General features: G+C 46.1%; 1 protein-coding gene across 1 annotated transcript in view; it reads left to right on the top strand.

Annotated features, from left to right (window-relative positions):
• NAA16 (N-alpha-acetyltransferase 16, NatA auxiliary subunit) overlaps nt 1-18,452 on the top strand; it is a 597,575-nt gene that overhangs the window by 434,981 nt on the left and 144,142 nt on the right. The gene's annotated exons all lie outside the window — the stretch shown is intronic.

Here is an 18,452-nt window from a genome sequence, read left to right as displayed (position 1 = left end):
AAAAAACAAGAAAACAAAGACTATTCCGAACCCAACCATTAGGTGGCAGAATAATGCACAGCATGTAAATCAAGAAAATTCTTCAAGCTGCAAAACTACTCCTACTAGTAACCATTTCATTAATCTCCAACATACGAGCCGCATCCTTGCTTGCCCTTCGGTCCCTGCTGCTCCACCCTCCAAGCGTCGGCTGTCCTTTGAGGCAGCCTTGGACATTCCAATTCCAAAACGCAAGAAAGTGGATAAGGCTATCAGTCTCTTACCTCATGCACAAACTAGTGTTGATCAGCCGCTTCCCTTATAACTCCCTGCAGTGGGACACCATCAACATGTTGCAGAGGCGGCCTTTTCTCGACCCAGTTTCACAGAGGATTGTTAAAACAGACACACCTAACATGGGTTGGGGTGCACACTTGAAAGATCTGACTATCCTGGGTCAGTGGGAAGCCAAATACCAAGGCCTCTACATCAACTACCTGGAAATTCTAGCCATTCATCTAACGTTGAGAAAGAATGGGGGACACGCTCTCCAGAAACTGTCTCGGCTAGTCCAAAGCATTTGACGTTGGGTTCTCTGTCACAAAATTCATTTGCTAGCGGAGTATTTTCCGGGATTTTGCTGACCTCAGCAGGATGCGGCAAGAAGTCCACAAATGGAAACTCCACCTGCAAGTCGTCCTCCGCTACTTTCACAGATGGTGGTTACCACAGATAGGCTTGTTCACTACAGCAAAAACAGCAAACTTTGTCTCCGGGTTCCCAAAGTCCAGCAGCAATTCACTATGCATGAACTGGCCAGGGATATTTGCCTACACTTTTCTTTTTCTCCCTCTGCTTCCATTCATGCAGACATCCCTCATGGTCATCCTGGTGGCACCTATATGGGCCTGCCAGTTGTGGTACACAACTTCTCGAACTCTCACTGGTTCTGCACAAGAGGCTGCCCAACAAGCTGGACCTTCTCACACAGAACCACGGAGACATCAGCCACCCAGATCCCTGAACCTCTTCATCTTGCTCCTGAGATCATAGAATTTGGATAACTTAATCTTCCACCTGAATGCATGAGTATTCTCAAGGAAATGCGCAGACCTACAACCCATACGTACTATGCAGCCAAGTGGGAGAGACTTGTCTGTTACTGTCACTCAAAAGATATTGATCCATTGAAAGCATCAGTAAAGGACATTGTCTGCCGTGGCTGCATAATGTAGGAGGCGTGCTCAGTATATGGTGTCCATCTATGGTGAGGCACTGTGCATTGAGTCTAGGCAACCCTTTGTGATAGTGTTTAGGTCCCTGAAAAACAAAGCTCTCAAGAGGTTGCTGGGAATGGCAGCTAAGGCCTATTCAGGAGGGTGTAAAGCAGGTGCATTTACCACACAGTAAGCAAGCTTTCACACAAGATCGGTCCACACAAATGTTTACAAAAACAGCTTGTTTTACCAAATCTAATCGTGTGGTGTAGGTTAAATGAAAAAGAACCACACAGTGTAGTTCTAAAAACGTCCATTAATTACACAGCACTCGCTAACACATTGGTATATCTCCTACCTGGAGATATCAACACAAATACACAACAGTACTTCAATTGCAAGAGGTAAGTAAGCACAATACACTGTGGTCTCCAGGGGGAGACCAAACCATATACTAAAAAAGTGGAATGCGAACTGCGACTGAAGTCAGTACTTGGACCAGGAGATTCAGAAGAGCTGGAGACACAAGGAACCACACAAAGTAAGTACTCAGGAACCCCACAGAGGCTGCGTGCAGAGTGGAAACACAGCTGTGTGCTCAATAGAAGTCAACGTGAAAGTCGCTCTTGTAGTTTTGAAGAAGGACCCTTCCCAGTGGACCCTGAAGAAAACAGAAGGTTTGAAGTTAACCCACGTGTGAATATCCTAGGAACCAGGATAACTACACCAGGGAAGCCTGAAGAATAGGTGTGAAGTGAGTCGGAAACTGCCCTAGACCACAGTGGAGTACTTCAGTAAAGATGCCGCTGGCGAAGACGGTGCAAGAGTCTGGTGGAATCCAAGGGTGGATTCTTGAAGAGAAGAATCTGCAAGCAGAGAGGACATAGTCTATGCCACTGAGGTGACTAAGAGGAAAGGAAGAGCAATGCCCACCGATGTCTCAAGATGCAAAAGTTATGACGGTGACATTGTTGCTGCAGCTTTGAGGACTATGCAACGCTGAGGAAGACCAGGGGCCGTGCATGAGCTGTCCGACATCAGAATTCGAGAACCAGGGGGTCGGTGTCCAGCTGGAGCAACAGCAGCCTTGGCAGCTGCAGTCGACGTGGTAAACTATGAAGGAGCAACGTTGGGACCAGCAAAGTCCAAGGGGCTCACCAAGTGCAGGAGAGTCCGAGCAGGCCCTGAACAAGCAGGGAAGCCAACTGAAGCAAGAGAAGACCCTCAAGAGGACCCACAGACCGAAGGCACAGGAGTCGCAAGAAGCCCTCGAGCATCTGAATGAAGGACCACGGTGCAGAGAATGCGGCGAGGACGAAGATCTTGGGAGGAAGAGGTGCTGTAGGCTGGAGCTTCTTGTAGCCCCAAGATCTCTGGAGTGCGGAGCCAACAAGCCTTGGCAGTGGAAAGTCGACACAGTTCACAGGGCTCGGTCCCAACGGTTCCAACGAGGGATACTGGCCTCAAAATTGCAGTGTGGACAGGTCCGGCCTCGAGGGAGTTGCAGAAGTACCACCTGTGTTGCTGAGCCTTTCGAAGTCTGTGGGACGTCCGGAGCAGCAGGCCAGTCAGCTTTGTTGCGGTGCATGCAAATACAGGGGAGTGACTCCTTCACTCCAAGGGAGATTACTTCGGGTGTTCTTCATGCCCACAGGTCTGTTGAAGATCCAGGAAGAAGCACAGACACTGGCAACAAAGAAGACTGGCAGAACAGCGAGACCAGGAGCACCAGAAGTCTTCCTTAATGCATTCTCGGTTCTAGGCGAAGACCAATTGTCCAGACGATCAAAGAGTGACGTGGTGTCAGGCTGGAGTCTTGTCCCATGACGAATCTGAGGACCGCCCCACAGGTAAGCCCTTTTATACCCTAAGAAAGGGGTTATGACGACTCAGGGGTCCTTCCCAGAGAAGGGGCTGGACAGAGGAGAGGATACTCCCATGTCATTTGGGCTCCCTGAACTGGCTCAAACCGGAGTATATAAGGATGGCACCAAATGTGCCCTTCCAAGCAGTCTGGTGGCGCTGCTAAGCGCCCCCACACCAGCCCAATAAATTAAGTCCTGTCTGTGAGGTGATGCCCCATCACAGTCCACACCATAGAGCATAGCCCAGGGCTACGACAATGGAAGTAGTCGCACCCCCCGCGTCAACAGTCGCCGGCCGCCAAAGTATCACCACCCACCTACGCAGTGGACCTACTTGCTTCCCTCCCATCTGCACACACACCCTCCCTCCCACCCCGCTGAGCCCAAACCAATACCCAGTTCAGCACTCCGGTTCTAAGTTAAAGATACAAACCAGCAACTTAAATAACACCAGTAGGGGACAGGGACCGTTACTCACTCGGGCAGAATACTAAGACTTCCACAAGCACCATGGGTAGAGGTGGCTCCACAACCACACTATTGACCTATAGGCATATCCCAGGACACATACGAATACCATAGATAGCCTCAACATGTGAGTAATACCGGGACTATGATCACCAATGTACACTCGAGTGCCTAAATTGTCTGTCTACCTATGCATGTAACTCAAGAATGGAAAAATCTCTATGCTTCACTGTATCTAAAGAGTTAAAATTTAATAAAACATTTTTTAACAAAAAACAGTCCTGTCTGGGAGGTGGTCACACCTCCCTGTGACAGGAAACCTATTGTTCTACCTTCCCCTGCTCGAGCTCAGCTCAGCAGCAGAAGGGCAGAATCGTGTCTGTGGTCTGCAGCAGTACTAGCTTGCTGGAAGACCCTGAAAGGCTTTTACCGGGGGTACTGGGGGCTTCCCGGAGGAGCCCACAAGTGCATGGAATCCTACCTCCAATACCGGTAATGGTTTGATACCGATCATGCCCAGGTTCGGCACAGCCACTATATGGTTAGCCATCACGTAATGACGAATGACCACTATATGTATCAAAATGGCTGATCGCACTTACAGAGCCTGGGGAGTCGACTCCAGGGTTTGTAGGGGTGTCCTGCTCATGCAGGGTCACCCACACACTTATAGCCCGCACCCTGCCTTAGTGGTGATTTATAGGTTTTGAGTGTAGTGACTTCAGATATAAGGAAACCTATATCTGTCGTATATGGTGCTAGCACCAGCTTACACAGGCTGCATTTGCAGGAATGTAGTCACAGTTTGAGTGGTCTCTCATGGGTTGCATAATACATGTTGCAGCCCATGGGAGACCCCTGGTGTACCTATGCCCTGGGTACCTCATTACCATATACTAGGGACTTATAGGGGTACACCAGTGGCCAATTGTGGAGATGCAAACGTACTTACCAAGTCGAATTTAACAAGGAAGCACAGTGACTGAGGTTTTTATTAGCAGGATCCCAGTCAGAGTAGTCAAAAAACATACTAACACCGCAAGAAGTGGGTGTATCCATGAAAGCAAATCCTACTTCCCTACCAATAGTGTTTATCACAACACTAATAAATAACTTGGTATATCTCCTCCACAGAGATATCAAATACATACAAGAAATACCTCAAAAATAGGTACGTAGCTTAGAAAAACACATGGATCCCTATTTGGGGGGCCAAACCATATACTACGAAACTGGTATAAGATGTAAGTACCAAAATGAGAGTGAGCTTCAAGGATGGTGAAGCCCTGGGAAAGCAAGGAAGCATCAAGGGTGAGAAGCTAGGGACCCCAAGGCACCCGGGTGCACAGTGGTTGCACCGGGTCAAAAGCCCATAGGAAAACACTGGGTAAGTCGTGGTTGGTATTTTCTTGTTTCAGGACACTTCCCAAAGGATCCCGAAGACACCAATTGGATCAAGAGAGGTTGGAGAGCCACCCCACCCGTGGATACCCAGGGAACCAGGATACCTACCCGAGGGAGCCGGGTACACAGGTGTGAAGTGGTGTCGGAGCCCCCCGTAGAAGCCAATGAAGGATCTTGGAAGTCCAGGGGCTGCAGAGACTCGTGGACCAGAACGGTGAAACTCAAATGTGGATGATGAAGCTGTGGAGCCCAGGTGATGATGCAGGAGCCATCCACGAGCTGTCCCACAACAAATGAAGAATGAAGGAAGGTCAGTGGCTGGAAGGACCACCAATAACCTTGGCAACTGCAGCAGTCTGAGTCAAGGAAAAGAGGTTTGGATGCAAACAAGCAAGGTCTGTGTGACTAACCCAGCAAGGGTAAGTCAGTGCGGGCCCCCAGCATGCAGGAGAGCCAGCAGGAATTATTGGAACCCCCTCGAGGATCCTTTGGCAGCAGGCACAGTGAGTCGCAGGAAAGCCTCAGCAGCACACAGAAGATGGAGGCCCACAGTGCAGTGGGTGCAGTCAGGATGTTCTTGGAGCTGTGCGAGGCTGGAGCTTCTTGGAGCTTGAAGATCTTCTGTGAAGAGTCAACAAGCCTTGGCAATGGCAAACAGACGCGGTGCACAGGGATGCGGTTCCAGGCGGATTACAGTCCCAAAGTTACAGGGAGATTTGTCAGGCCTCTGGGGAGCCAACAAACCACCACCTGTGTTGCAGAGCAGGTGATGTCCATAAGACAATAGGATCAGCAAACCGGTCGTCGACGTAGAGGTGCCTGCGGAAGCAGGGAAGTGACTCCTTCACTCCAAGGGAGGTTCCTTCTTGCTTGGATGGAGGCAGAGTCCTTGCTGACTTGGAGAATGCACGGCAACGGAGTTGCAGAAGCTTGAAGAGCGTGAATACCATGTTGCAGCAGGAGTCTGCCCACCAAGAGCAGTCTTGTCTTTGGTTCTGGTTTGAAGAAGCAGAAGAGTTCCAGTGTACATCAGCAGAAGATTCTTTAGACGATCTTAAGAAGACAGCCAGTCGGCTCTTGAAGGTGTTGTCCAGACCAATCTAAGGACCCACCCTCAAGGGAGCCCTTAAGTAACCCTAAAAGGGGAAAGGGCATATTCTGCGGTGATCCACATATCCGGGGGAATTCAGGGACGCTACTCAGCTGGCCTAGCCAGTTGGATGCTCCCTGGAGCCAAGAACAAGAATCAACATGGCAGAATCAAGTGCCCACCTAGAAGAGCTCAGAGCACCTCCATGGGGAGGAGCTGGGCAGGAGGTTGGACACTCCCCTGTGTAATTCTCCTGACCTGGCCAAAACTGGTTTCAATACAAATGAGGGAGAAGGGGCGCATGTAGGTCCAGCATACAGGCCCCAATAAATACTATGTAGTACCGAAGGAGTATGCAGTTCCTGTAGGGTGGGGAAAGAAGGAGGCTAGGTTGGTCAACACCCTTACTTAGTAGTGAAGTGTGGGTATCTCCCAATTTGGGAAGTGGGGCCCTCGCACACCCATTTGGGTGTCATGCTTCATCATAGGGCTTGCTCCTCGTCTGGCTGGCGCTGCAATGCCTGACGGGCACCCTAAGAGGGGCTCTTTGTCAGATCTTTTTTCCAAGCTGTACAGGTGAGGAGCGTGTGAGGGGCCTAGTGGTGTAGATGTTAGGTGATGTGAGGAGAAATAAAATGAGGCGAGGTGGTGCTCCAAAATGAATTTTAATCTGCGAGGCCACTCTTCTCAAAACCAGATCAGGGTTTTATAATGGTCGGAGGTGTCTATATGTGTGTAGTCATGGTCAACATGTTTCCTGCCCTATGTGTATAAATCACTTGGCAATTCTTCAGGACCTATCTTGATGCACTAGCTACACAGGTGGTTGGTTATGGAAAATGAGCCAGTCACTCTGATGACCTTTCAATGAGGTACCTTAATAATACAAATCATGGGACCAACCCAATTCGGGTTCAGATCACGCCTCATCAATAGTTAGGCAGAGCAACGATCGTTACTAAGATTAATGTCATGAGTTTTCCTGGAAACACAGGCAGACACTGTAAGGCTACACAAGTAGGTATTGGGGGGTGCTCTAAGGACCCCCCAGTACTTTGTGTCCTGCAACTAACCCCGGAATCGGTGTAGTTGCATTATTGCAAGATGTTTGATACTAAACATGACCAGGTTCGGAGCAGCCATTATGTAGTTGGACATCTCGACCTGCCAGTGTCCAATACATATATTAAAATGGCTGGACGCACTTACAAAGCCCAGAGAGTGGAGTCTGGGGTTTGTAGGGGTACTTCTGCTCATGCAGGGGTACCCACACACTTAGAACAATGCACCCTGCCCTAGGACTGAAGGGCCTACCTTAGGGGTGACTTATAGGTTTAAAGTGCAGTAACCAGGATATAAGGGAAACCTTATATCTAAAGTGAAAAGTGCATGCACCATTTCACACAGACTGCAATAGCAGCTCTGCAGTCACAGTTTGCATGGGCTCCTATGGGTGGCATAATGCATGCTGCAGCCCATGGGAGACCCCTGGGTACCTCAGTCAGTACCATATACTAGGAACTTACATTGGTACCCCAGTATGCCAATTGTGGGGTGTACAAGGTACTTACCATCACATTTAGAGGAGAGAGCACTGCCACTGGGGTCCTGGTTAGCAGGATCCCAGTAAACTACAGTCAAAACATGCTGACACTAGGCAAACTAGTGGGGGTATCTATGCCAGAAACATCCTACTTTCTTACACCTACCTTCAGAATAGACAACACATCTCTCTCTTCAGGATACCGGTCATAAAAGCTTTCATGGAGGGTCTCGAAAAGATCATCCCTCCCAGGGCCCCACTGGCATCCTCACGTTGAACTTGCATAACTTATGGGCCTCCATTTGAGCCCCTCCACCCTTGCCCCCTTCAGTTCCTCTCTTGGAAGGTGGCATTTCTAGTTGCTATTACCTCAGGCATGTCAGTAAGCTTCAGGTATTAGCCCTTAAAGAATCTTTCTTTCAAGTACATAGGTATAGGGTTGTCCTCTGCATCAACCCTAGATTTTTTCTAAGGTAATGTCTCACTACCACCTCAATCAGTCAATTGACATGCATGTTTTTATCCCACAACTTAATACAGTTGCGGAACATGCTCTCAATACTATTAGTGTAAAACAAGCCCTCATGTAAGTTGATAGAAACAGACCATTTAGAAAGGCACAACAACTTTTTGTTGCTTTTTCCGAACCCAACAAAGGGAAAGCTCTATCCAAGTCCGACATTGTCAGATGCATAGTTAAATGCATCCAGACATGCTAAAGCTGAGGGCTCTACCCACTCCGAGAGTACACTCTACCTGGAATAAAGGAGCCTCTATGGACTTCCTGGGGAACATTCCTTTAGCTGATACATGCAAAGCAGCTACCTGGTCCACACCGCACACTTTTATAAAACATTACTGGAGGAATGTCCTAGCACGCCAACAAGCTAGTTGGTCAGGCAGTACTTCGTACACTCATTCAATCTTCTGCAACACCCACATGCTAGCCACCTTTTTTGGGAAAGACTGCTTTTCAGTCTATGCACAGTATGTCTATGTACTGCCACACATGCCTCAAACAGAAAATGTTGCTTACCCTCTATGCATCTGTTCATGGCATGTAGTGCTGTAGATTCATGTGTGCCAACCCTTCTCCCCAGACGCCTGTGGCTGTTGCAGTATCTTTTACTGTCATTTTACTCTTATGTATGGACATCTCACTATATCTTGCTTTGCTTCACATTCAATCCTCACCTGCCATGCAGGAAAACAAACTAACAGTGGAGTTGATGACTATGCGCTTTATCACCAAGAGGAGGAGTCACAGTACCTCATGACTCCAAAGACTTCTTCGAAGAAAAACAACTTGCACTCATCCGGGCCCAACATTAGATGAAAGAACTATGCACAGCATGTCAATCTACAGCATTACATGTCACTAACAGATGCTTACAAGGTAAGTAACATTTTCCTTCCTGAGCAGCCCCATTCATATCAGAGGCAGCAGAAATCTTACCACATACAAGCCGGCATTGGATACAATAAGGGATCACAAAATCACTGACACACCCACTCACACCCAATAAAATCTTTCAGACACCCACACAGCCATGCACAATCCCATTCACACCAATATAAGTACTCCCACTCACTGATTCATAGATCTACACACACATCCACTCACTCACCCACCCATAAAGCCACTCATACAGCTACTACGTCAATAATACAGCCATTGGCATATCCACTCTTACACCCATACAGCCATTCACACACCAAGTCAGTCACCCATACAGCTACTCGCACACCTAGTCACTCACCCATACAGTCAGTCACATAGCCACTTACCCATTCAGATACACACACCCACCCACTCATATAGATACTAACACATGCTCACTCACCTATACGGTCACTGACATAAGCACACAGGCACCCATACAGTAACTCTCACATTCACTCACTCACCCATACAGTCACTCATATACCCCATCACTCACCTACATTGCCTTTCACAAACCCAGTTACTCACCAATATACCACTGACACATCCACATACTCACCCACACAGCCATACACGCATTCACCCATACAGCCCCTCACACACACACTCACTAACCCATACAGCCACTGACTCACCCACCCACTCACTCATCCATGCAGGCAGTCACACACCCTCGCACCCACCCCCCCAGACACTCAGACAATCAATTACTCAACAATACAGCTATTCACGTTGCCACTCACACACCCATGTAGCCACTGAGACACCAACTGACAGACTGATACAGAAATCCACACAACCAGTCACTCACCCATAAATTCACTGAGACACCTAATTACTCACTTATGCAGTCAGTCAGACACCCACTGAATTATACAGACAGGCATTCATACACCCACTGATTCACCAATACACCTTGGTATATATATATTTAACACTGATGCACGTTTCAAAAACACAGTTATGTGATGATGTCATCATTGATGTGATTTGAGATGTCATCAGTGATGTCACCGACCATGTCATGAGTGATGTAATATGTGAGGTCATAAGCAGTGCATTGCGGGGCCGCAAGTTATAGTTGGCTTACTAACTAGAACTGCTGAATTTCACTTTTTTTTTCTTTACGGGTAAAATCTGAGGGTAACCATAATGTCCCTGTAAACTTTGGCTTTTTTTCAGTGAACAAACACACGCGCACCCCAAGTGAGAGGTTTTCCATTTTTGGAAATATAATGGCATTGAATGTTTTATTTTCCTGCCACACCATCTGTTAAAAAAATATATATGTAAAATGTGTGCGGCTATATTATGCAGTATTGGTCTATATCACACAGTGGTGGTTCCCACTGTACATTTATGGTTAGGTCAGGATGCTCATAGAAAAGGCATTTTTCGTTTCTTCAATAACTTTGGTGCTGTTTAAACATTGTGCTCAAAACTTTCCAAAGTCAAAAGTTCATCCACTTTGGCTTCTTCATCGTAGGTTTTGTGCCAATCCGTCAGGAATGGGCCAAGAAAAAGGTGGGCCAAACAAACTGAAAAACAAGCAACTTAACAGAATATTTTCTTCTTTTTAGCCACATGGGTCAAAAACGTGGTCAAAAAGAGCAAAATAGCTCCAAGTGTCATGTTTTTCACTTTCAGTTAACTGCATATAAAATAATGCAGAAACCTTAAATAAAAAATACGCTTTCACGTTATGAAATTTCATTTGGTTAATGTGATCACTGCAGATGTAGGGAATAATACGTTGTGTATTTATCGTGCTACATGATCGCAGCCTGGAACAGGAAGCACTGTGAATATGCAAATCATTATTTTGAAATTATCCTATGCACAAGGTAGGCTGCAGCAAAATAGTTTAGTGATTTAAGATCAAACACTTACTTTCAAAGTACATATATTAGTAATAGTTTAAACTGTACCTAGTGCAAACCTTTTTATAAGTGTCTCTTAAAAGTACACTGCTTATAACACCCAGAGGTTACGTATCCAAAAGAATAACCTGTTGTCACCATGAATCTTCAAGTGACTCCATCAAATAAAGCCTATACTGGCACCCATCATCAACCTTCAACTCTCTGTCCCTCCTTGGGCTTTAAGGCACAGGAAATCTCCTCCCCACCCGATCCCGCCCTAACTTCACATTCACGCAGAGACACCTGACGGGCCACATTAACTGTTTAGTGATGGTTGTGTTTTTTAACGAAAATTATAGGAACTGCTTTTGAAAAATTAAAACATGGCTTGTGGGTCCCCACAGAACCCGTCCACCTCACCCTTTGTTTAAATTAAGATGTTCTTCAGGGTGAGTCCTGGGGGTAACAGTGAGAAGTCTTGCAGGGTGACGTTCAGACACAGTATTCTAATCAGTAAGCCCCTTTGGGCCTCAAAGTAATGGCCCAAGAGACAATCATTGGCAAAACCAATAGGTCTCGCCTTTGGGACCTGCTGGCTTTGTCAGTGGGTTTTAGTCACACTAGGCGTATTCTCGATGTTGTGCTGGTTGACTAAAGACGAAAAAAGGTTATGATTTATTTGGCTGCATTATTCTATCAGGCACGCACCTACAAAAAGACTCAGACACTTTTTCCCCCGTTTTTTTGCCAATCCAAGTTGGATCTGCAAATAAATAGAAATAAAAATGTGTGAAAGTGTGGTGTTATTTTTTTGAAAAGCAGGCAGTAGAAGCGACTTAGTAAGGGATGGCGCAGTTGGAGGAAAGCAAATGACTCAGAGAGAGCGATGTGGAGCCGGAGGGGTGAGGGAGAAAAGAAAACAACAAGCGAGTGCTACATTGACCTATGGGGAGAAACATACAGGTGAAAAAGCAGTGGGGAGGGGAGCAGCGCATTCAGGTGAGCACATCAAGGAGGAACGCAGTGGAGAAGCAAATGCTTGACAGAAAGGGCTTGTGGGAGAATTATACAGGAGAGTCGTAGAAAACACATGCACTCCCATAGCGTGCTTAACCAAAAACAAGTAGGTAGTGCTTTGAAGCAAACATTAAAAGGACGGAAGTAATGTATCCATGTTTAAAGAGAGAGACAAACACAACAAAAGGAAGTAAAGTCCACACACGGCAACAAATAAGATCTTGATTGGCTACTGGAACATGGACAAAGCAGTCTTTGTGGCTCTGTGGATGCCTTACATTTGTGGTAAGTGATTGGAGTTTCGGGAAAAAGAAAAGAATGCCTTAGTCAGCTGAATCAAACATATAAACTATAGCTACTGAATCAGCCACTGGGACCTTGAATCACGCGCCTGCGTGGGCAGCCTTATTCAGAGTGACCAAATAGTCCCGCCTGCGCTTTCGCTCTGACGGATGCCCATCCTACTAGAAACCTCGCTCATGTTTTGTGGAATTTTGTGCAGACCCGAGCAGCAATGTGCAAAGTGCGGTCTTGCTCTGCTGCTCGCTGCCATATAATGCTAATGTGACAGTCTGTTTATGGTGACTAGGAGACCTTGGGTTTTATCTTGTTCGATGTGACACATCTGTACATGATCCAGCGACGCACGTCTAGAATCGAAAAGTACACGTGGCACCTGGCATGAAACGTGAGAGGATGGATGTGTAAAGCTCAACAAATCTGAGCTTGCGGACTGTTCACCCACTTTTACAGGCAACAAATTACTGGAAGGATTTCTCCTGGTTACAGTTGCTTTACATTTAATCCATGTTACCTTTTTCTGAAAAGCAAAAATGTAACATTATAAGCATTTTTTTTTAGGTATATATAAGTAGCCCAAACAGGTATGGGATTTTGATGTTTCAGAAAGCTTGTCTGCATTACAAACTAGAAAAATGGGAGACCGATAGGGACTCACCTGGGCAAGAGAGGAGTCTGAAGAATTGCGAAAACTGATAACAAACAGGGAAGCGTCCGGTACCTTCTAACTACCGGGGCTTCCCTACGCCTGGCAAAGAAGATCAGAGTGCGCCCAGGTCAGGACAGCGCCGCCCCCTCTCTCTGTGTCCACATGCGCATGCATTGTTGACAGCCCGACGGCGTAAGCAGCTCACAGCACTGCTCTCGCCATGCGAGGGCTTTTACATGTGCACGCGTACGGAGGGACAAAGATGGCGTCGGGCTGTCCACATGCGCGTGCATTTGCAGCTGTATGTGGACAGCCCGACGCCACCTTTGGCCCTACGTACGCGTGCACATGTTGAATTGATTACAAAAAGCCCTCGCATGTTTTTAGCTTTTTTGCAAAGGGTAGAGGAGTCTGCCTGCTTCGCAAGGCAGTAGCTTTCATTAGTGACGCATGAGCAGTGGCATTGGGGCCCCACTGCATCACAAGTATGACTGTCTGCCTTTCGACAAAGAGGCATGGGGCCGGGCTCATTGTCTAGTGTTGGGGCAGAAGGCCCCCCTAGTGCAAAGATGGTGCAACACATGGGAACTTTTGTTTTTTTTTACTGAAAGAGACAGTCTGTTTCAACATTAGTGTAATGGTCAGGCATGAGTGGAAGGGGTGAAAAATGCAGGAGACAGCCTGCTTCTCAGTGCTGCAGTTGAATTGGGACCCAGGCTCGCATCATCCCAATTATGATGCCTAGTGGTTTTTGGTTAGTTTCTGTTTTTGTTTGATATATTTGCACTTTTATGAATCTCACATTTAGTGTGGTTTAAGAGCGTCAGAATAATACCCTCTGAAATGATCTGATGAGCTCTATACCCTGCCTTGCCCCTCTAGTTCCCCTACTCTTGCCATAAATCTTTGGAGGGGGGCCACGACATCAATACATTTTGCTTAAGGGGTCTCAGAGTAAAAAAGTTTGAAGACCGCTCGTCTTAGTCATATACAGCATAGCGTTGCTGTGTGTGCGCTTAGACTGTAAATAGCGTAAAACCAGGAGGCAAGTGTGGTTGTGGATTTTGAAGGTTATGGCATGTAAAATTTACAAACTAGTAAAATTTAGAGAGAAATTAGGACTCCATGGTATATAGGTTAAGTACTGAGTGCACCTGATGTGGGTTGCAGAGACACGTTTCAAGGTGGGTTGTGTTTCAAAGCCTGTTCCAAAAAACCTGATCTGTGAGAAAAGCCAAAGCTTCTGTTGACCGTATACCATGAATATTTAAGCATGTGCCTATGTCCAATAGTTTTAATACTGTGCTATAGATAAATTATATGTAACAAGGATGTGTATCTACAGAACTTCTCTGAAGATTTGGAGTGATTGCAAGTAGTTTATAATGTAGAATGTAGGGATGATCCACAAGGAGGTGGTTTAACTCAACCTGGGGTTGTACGCATGGCTCCAAGGTTGCCATTCTTCTAATCTCAGGAATGTGTATAGTGGATTTTTCCTAACTACATAGAGTTGTAAGTAGGGCCCCGCAGAAGGTAGAAGATGCAGACCTATCAGCTTATTGACTTAAAATTGCAAGTCATTTGAATCTTTGTGAGGGTGATCACGGTATTATGAAATAGTTTAAACTCATTTTGTGGAGGTTTAAAAAAATGGTGACCCCATTCAAGTTTTTGGACCCCATTAACGTTTTTGGAGGCATTTTGTAGGTGGGTGAATACCAGTAGAAAGAGGGTAACATCCACCAAATGGGGTTGACTTGACAGATATGCTGTGTTCATACATTATGTGCATTATCACTTGATCGGTGAGAGAACATTGGGCACAAGTGTAGCTTGTTGATTACTTTAAGTCCACAAACCCAATAGGACGATGTCTCAATAAATGCATGATATCATCCGCTATGTCATCAGTACTGTCATTTGAGATGTCATCAATGATTTCATTCAACATGTCGAGGGTAATGTATTTTGTTAGGTCATAAGCAGTCCATGAAGGGGCCACAGATTCGATTTAGTTGACAAAGCTATAGCTGATATAATCCAGAGTTTGTGTATTTTTTTTTCTTCTTTTTCATTATCTCATGTCTCATTCCTGCACCTCACTAGTCACTTTAACATTGTGTGTGTGTTTTTTCCAGTATATTCAGGAATATAAAACATGGAATAAATTACATCACAGAAATTGAAACCCTCAATTAGTATGTTCAAGAGGTATGAAGAGTAAACATTATAGAAGTTACCTAATGTGCTGGACAATTATATGCTGGTTTGTTTAATATTCTTGTCAAAACTACCCATCCTGAGGGAAACCCAGCTGGCCGCCTCTTTACATTACAAACGTTCTTATCTGTTTAGATTGTTTTCTAGATGAGGAATTTTCTCAGTCATATTTCTACAAACTGCATTGTTCTGAATTTTGGAAGTAGATTCAGGAGGGTAGGATTTAATGTAAATTTGAGTGCCATCAAAATGATTGTGTTATGAAATTCCAAGATTTTTCAGAAAGTCTCCTAGTGATTAGACAAAGTTTTTGGAGGAAAGCCCTGAGATATGCGATATGGCATGGGATTGGGATCAGAGATAGATTGGCCCGTTTTTGTTTGCTGAGTACAACCAGTAAGCTTTGATTCAAACCATTTCAGAATTGTTCCAGCAATGCCAATACTACTTTTGAGAATGTCTAGAACGGTTTGGTATTCAACCATGCCTGTTACTACCGCTTGAGCTTGAAACATGAGTCAGTTCTTAGTTGCTTTTTATTTAGTTGTGATGCAGCACATGTCTCAGTGACCCAGGAGTCAAAGGGAAGACCAAACATAAAAGGGTCCAGGTTTTGTTTATCCTAAAGAGGCATCTAGCCGCAGATTCCTTAACTTGTGAATTCTCCCCAGGCTTCAGGCTGTATCTGGAAACTTTTCTCAGCAATACCTGTGCACTCAAGAGGGAGGTGGTGTGTGGTGGAGGGGTGGGGGGGATGCCACTTGGCCCCGCAACGACGTTGACTCCGGATGTGATGTCAGTAGAACCATATAAGTCTCCTCAATTGCACATTATATTTGTATGTGGTGCTTGGATGAGCATCATAACACCGAAGAATGTGACGCCTGGCAGCGGTTGAAGCAGAAGGCGCTGTGGTAGCGACGTATGAAGCTCCTGATGGCACTGTTGTCATGGGCCCACAGTTCCTCGTGGCGTCACTCATCTTCCCAGTCTGCAGTTAGCCCGTCCAGAGATCGTTCCTGTGAGCATCACTCTTCATCCCAGGGTCGAGGGCAGCAGCCCCAGTCCCTGACTACCTTTCACGGTAAGCATTGTTGCAGTAGATCTAAGTCGCATCCTTCTGTGGCTCCTCGACTCGCGACATGGATTCCGGAGACGACTCCTACCTCGTCGCTGAGACCTCCAAATAGCAATTGCTTCCGCGCCTCTCCGTTTTCCTGGTGCCAGGGCACAGCTATTGCCGTTATTTCTAGAGGCTAATAAGGTAATAAGGGCAAACTGAATCAGTTGATTTTGGACGGACGCTAGGCGACCAAGTTGCTTATCAGGTGTGGAATGGACTCTACTTGTTCGAGCCATGGCATCTGCTGTAGCATTATGCCGATACACATGACTTCGGACTTCTGGATTTTCTGAACTGCCCACTCAGTTTTACTTGATATGCCGTTTGGTGGTGTTCACCTATTTGGTGCCCACGCAGACGCTGCTTTACATGGGTTTAGGGACAGCTGGGGAGGTTCAGACCCTTAACCTGCCCCTTTTCTCTTTCTTTTCATTCTACGGTTCGAATGGGATGTCCCTATATAAGGGTTCGCCTTTTTGTCTTTGATCCTCCAACTCTGTTGTTCTGGGCGTTGTGTGGTTTCAGTCACCAGATGGGGTGTTCCTGCCACGGCTGACTCCCTTTTTCGTTCGGTTCTTCTGGTGTTGGTGCCTAGTTTTCTTCCTTGAGACCCTCCAAGGGGTGTTTTCCTCCTCGTAGGTGGGTTTTTGGATTCACCGTACTGTGCAAATCCTCTATCACAAGGTTCAGTTCCTTCTCTTGTGACATTTGTCACTTGGGCTTATTGCACTTTGTTCTTTTCATTGACTGTGGGTCTAGGATTCTGCTAATCCTGCCCTGTTATTACATTGGAAAATCTGTTTCTTTGTTTACGGTTTTCTTTTGACAGCCTCTTGTCTTGCCCTTGTGAATCTATCGGGTGTAATGATACATAGCTTTTGGTTTACACTCTTTTGGAGTTTTTTCCCCCTCTGCATCCCTCCATGCAGAGACTTATTATAAGATTGTTGCAATTGCGACATAGTTTTTCTTGCGGCATTTCTTTTCTGATCTCAAGCTAATGTCTCCATTCGGTTAATCACTCTTCTCCTGTGGGATTCAGGATGTTTCCATCTTTGTAGACTTGGTGTAACGCACACCTGTATTGCATTATGTTACCGCTTCTGGTTGGAGGTTGGAGCTGGCTGTCTCCATGGAGACATTTGTTGCCTTGGCCATACAACCCTGAATGCGCCCAATCTTAGAAGCTCAGTAGGGTCGGGCCCAGTTCGTATTCGAATGGGAGCTCACCTGGGCATACAAGGTACTCTTCACCCTCTATTATGTTCTGTTATCCTCTATGCTTTACTGCTGTTACGGGATCATTGCATGGCCCTGTGATATGTTATTCCTTGGAAGACATGCACATGTGTAAATCCGTTCTATGTGTATATTTATGTGCCTTGTTGGCCTTGCGATTGGATTTGCTTTCCCTCATCTAAATTGTGGGTGATAATTGCCCCTGGATATCCTGTTGGGTAGCTTCCAGAAGTCTATTTGATTTCTTCATCTTGTCCTTCTAGGTCCCGTGTTTTTGTGTGTGCTTGTGACAAGCGTTCCCTTACATGTCTATTCCCCTTGGGTAGTACATCCCTATTTGAATACTTCTAGCAGGCAACGTTGTCTTTTCAGCCAAGTTCCCCGCACTATTCTTGGTGGGGCGATGTCCTTTTTTCACTGTTATATCGCCTGGTGCTTGCGCTGGTTTCAGTTCTGTGTGTCTTGGTCTGTACAAGGAGTACCCATAGGGTGTTGCCTGTGTCTTATTGGGCTGAGAAATATTAATCTAAATATATATTAGTAGAACGGTGTTTCAGTTTTTACATGTATATACAATTACTTTTATGACTATATCTGGTTTACTCTGGCCTATGCGCACGCGTTGAGCTGAGTCATTTTGGTCTGTTATGATTTACTTTTATTTCTGCCAGATCCATTTCTGTTTCGTTTTCTTTCATTATATCCACCTTCCGTGGTCATTTGAAAAAAAAAGAGGGAAAAAAGCTTTTTCTCCATGGAGGGACTACTTGTTCATCGTTTCGTGTATGCTCCCTTTCTCTAAGGCCCAGTCGCAGCCGGCATTAATCACGGGGGGGAAGGGGGGCGGGGTTTGCACAGGGAGGGGAGGGGGGGGAGGGGTTAATATAAAAAAAGAAAAAACTTACCTGTCCGCTGACCGGGTCCTGTGTTTTCTTGGTGCCAGTCCTGCTTGGCACCGGCTCCTGCTCTCCTGCCTCCGGCAGGAGCAGGTAGCAGGCAGCCACCCTCCCCTTCCCTAAGCCAATCACA

This window comes from Triturus cristatus, chromosome 8 (genome assembly GCF_964204655.1).
Source record: "Triturus cristatus chromosome 8, aTriCri1.1, whole genome shotgun sequence".
Lineage (NCBI taxonomy): Eukaryota > Metazoa > Chordata > Amphibia > Caudata > Salamandridae > Triturus > Triturus cristatus.
Note: the sequence above shows the minus strand (reverse complement) of the source record. Positions and strands in the feature narration are given on the sequence as shown.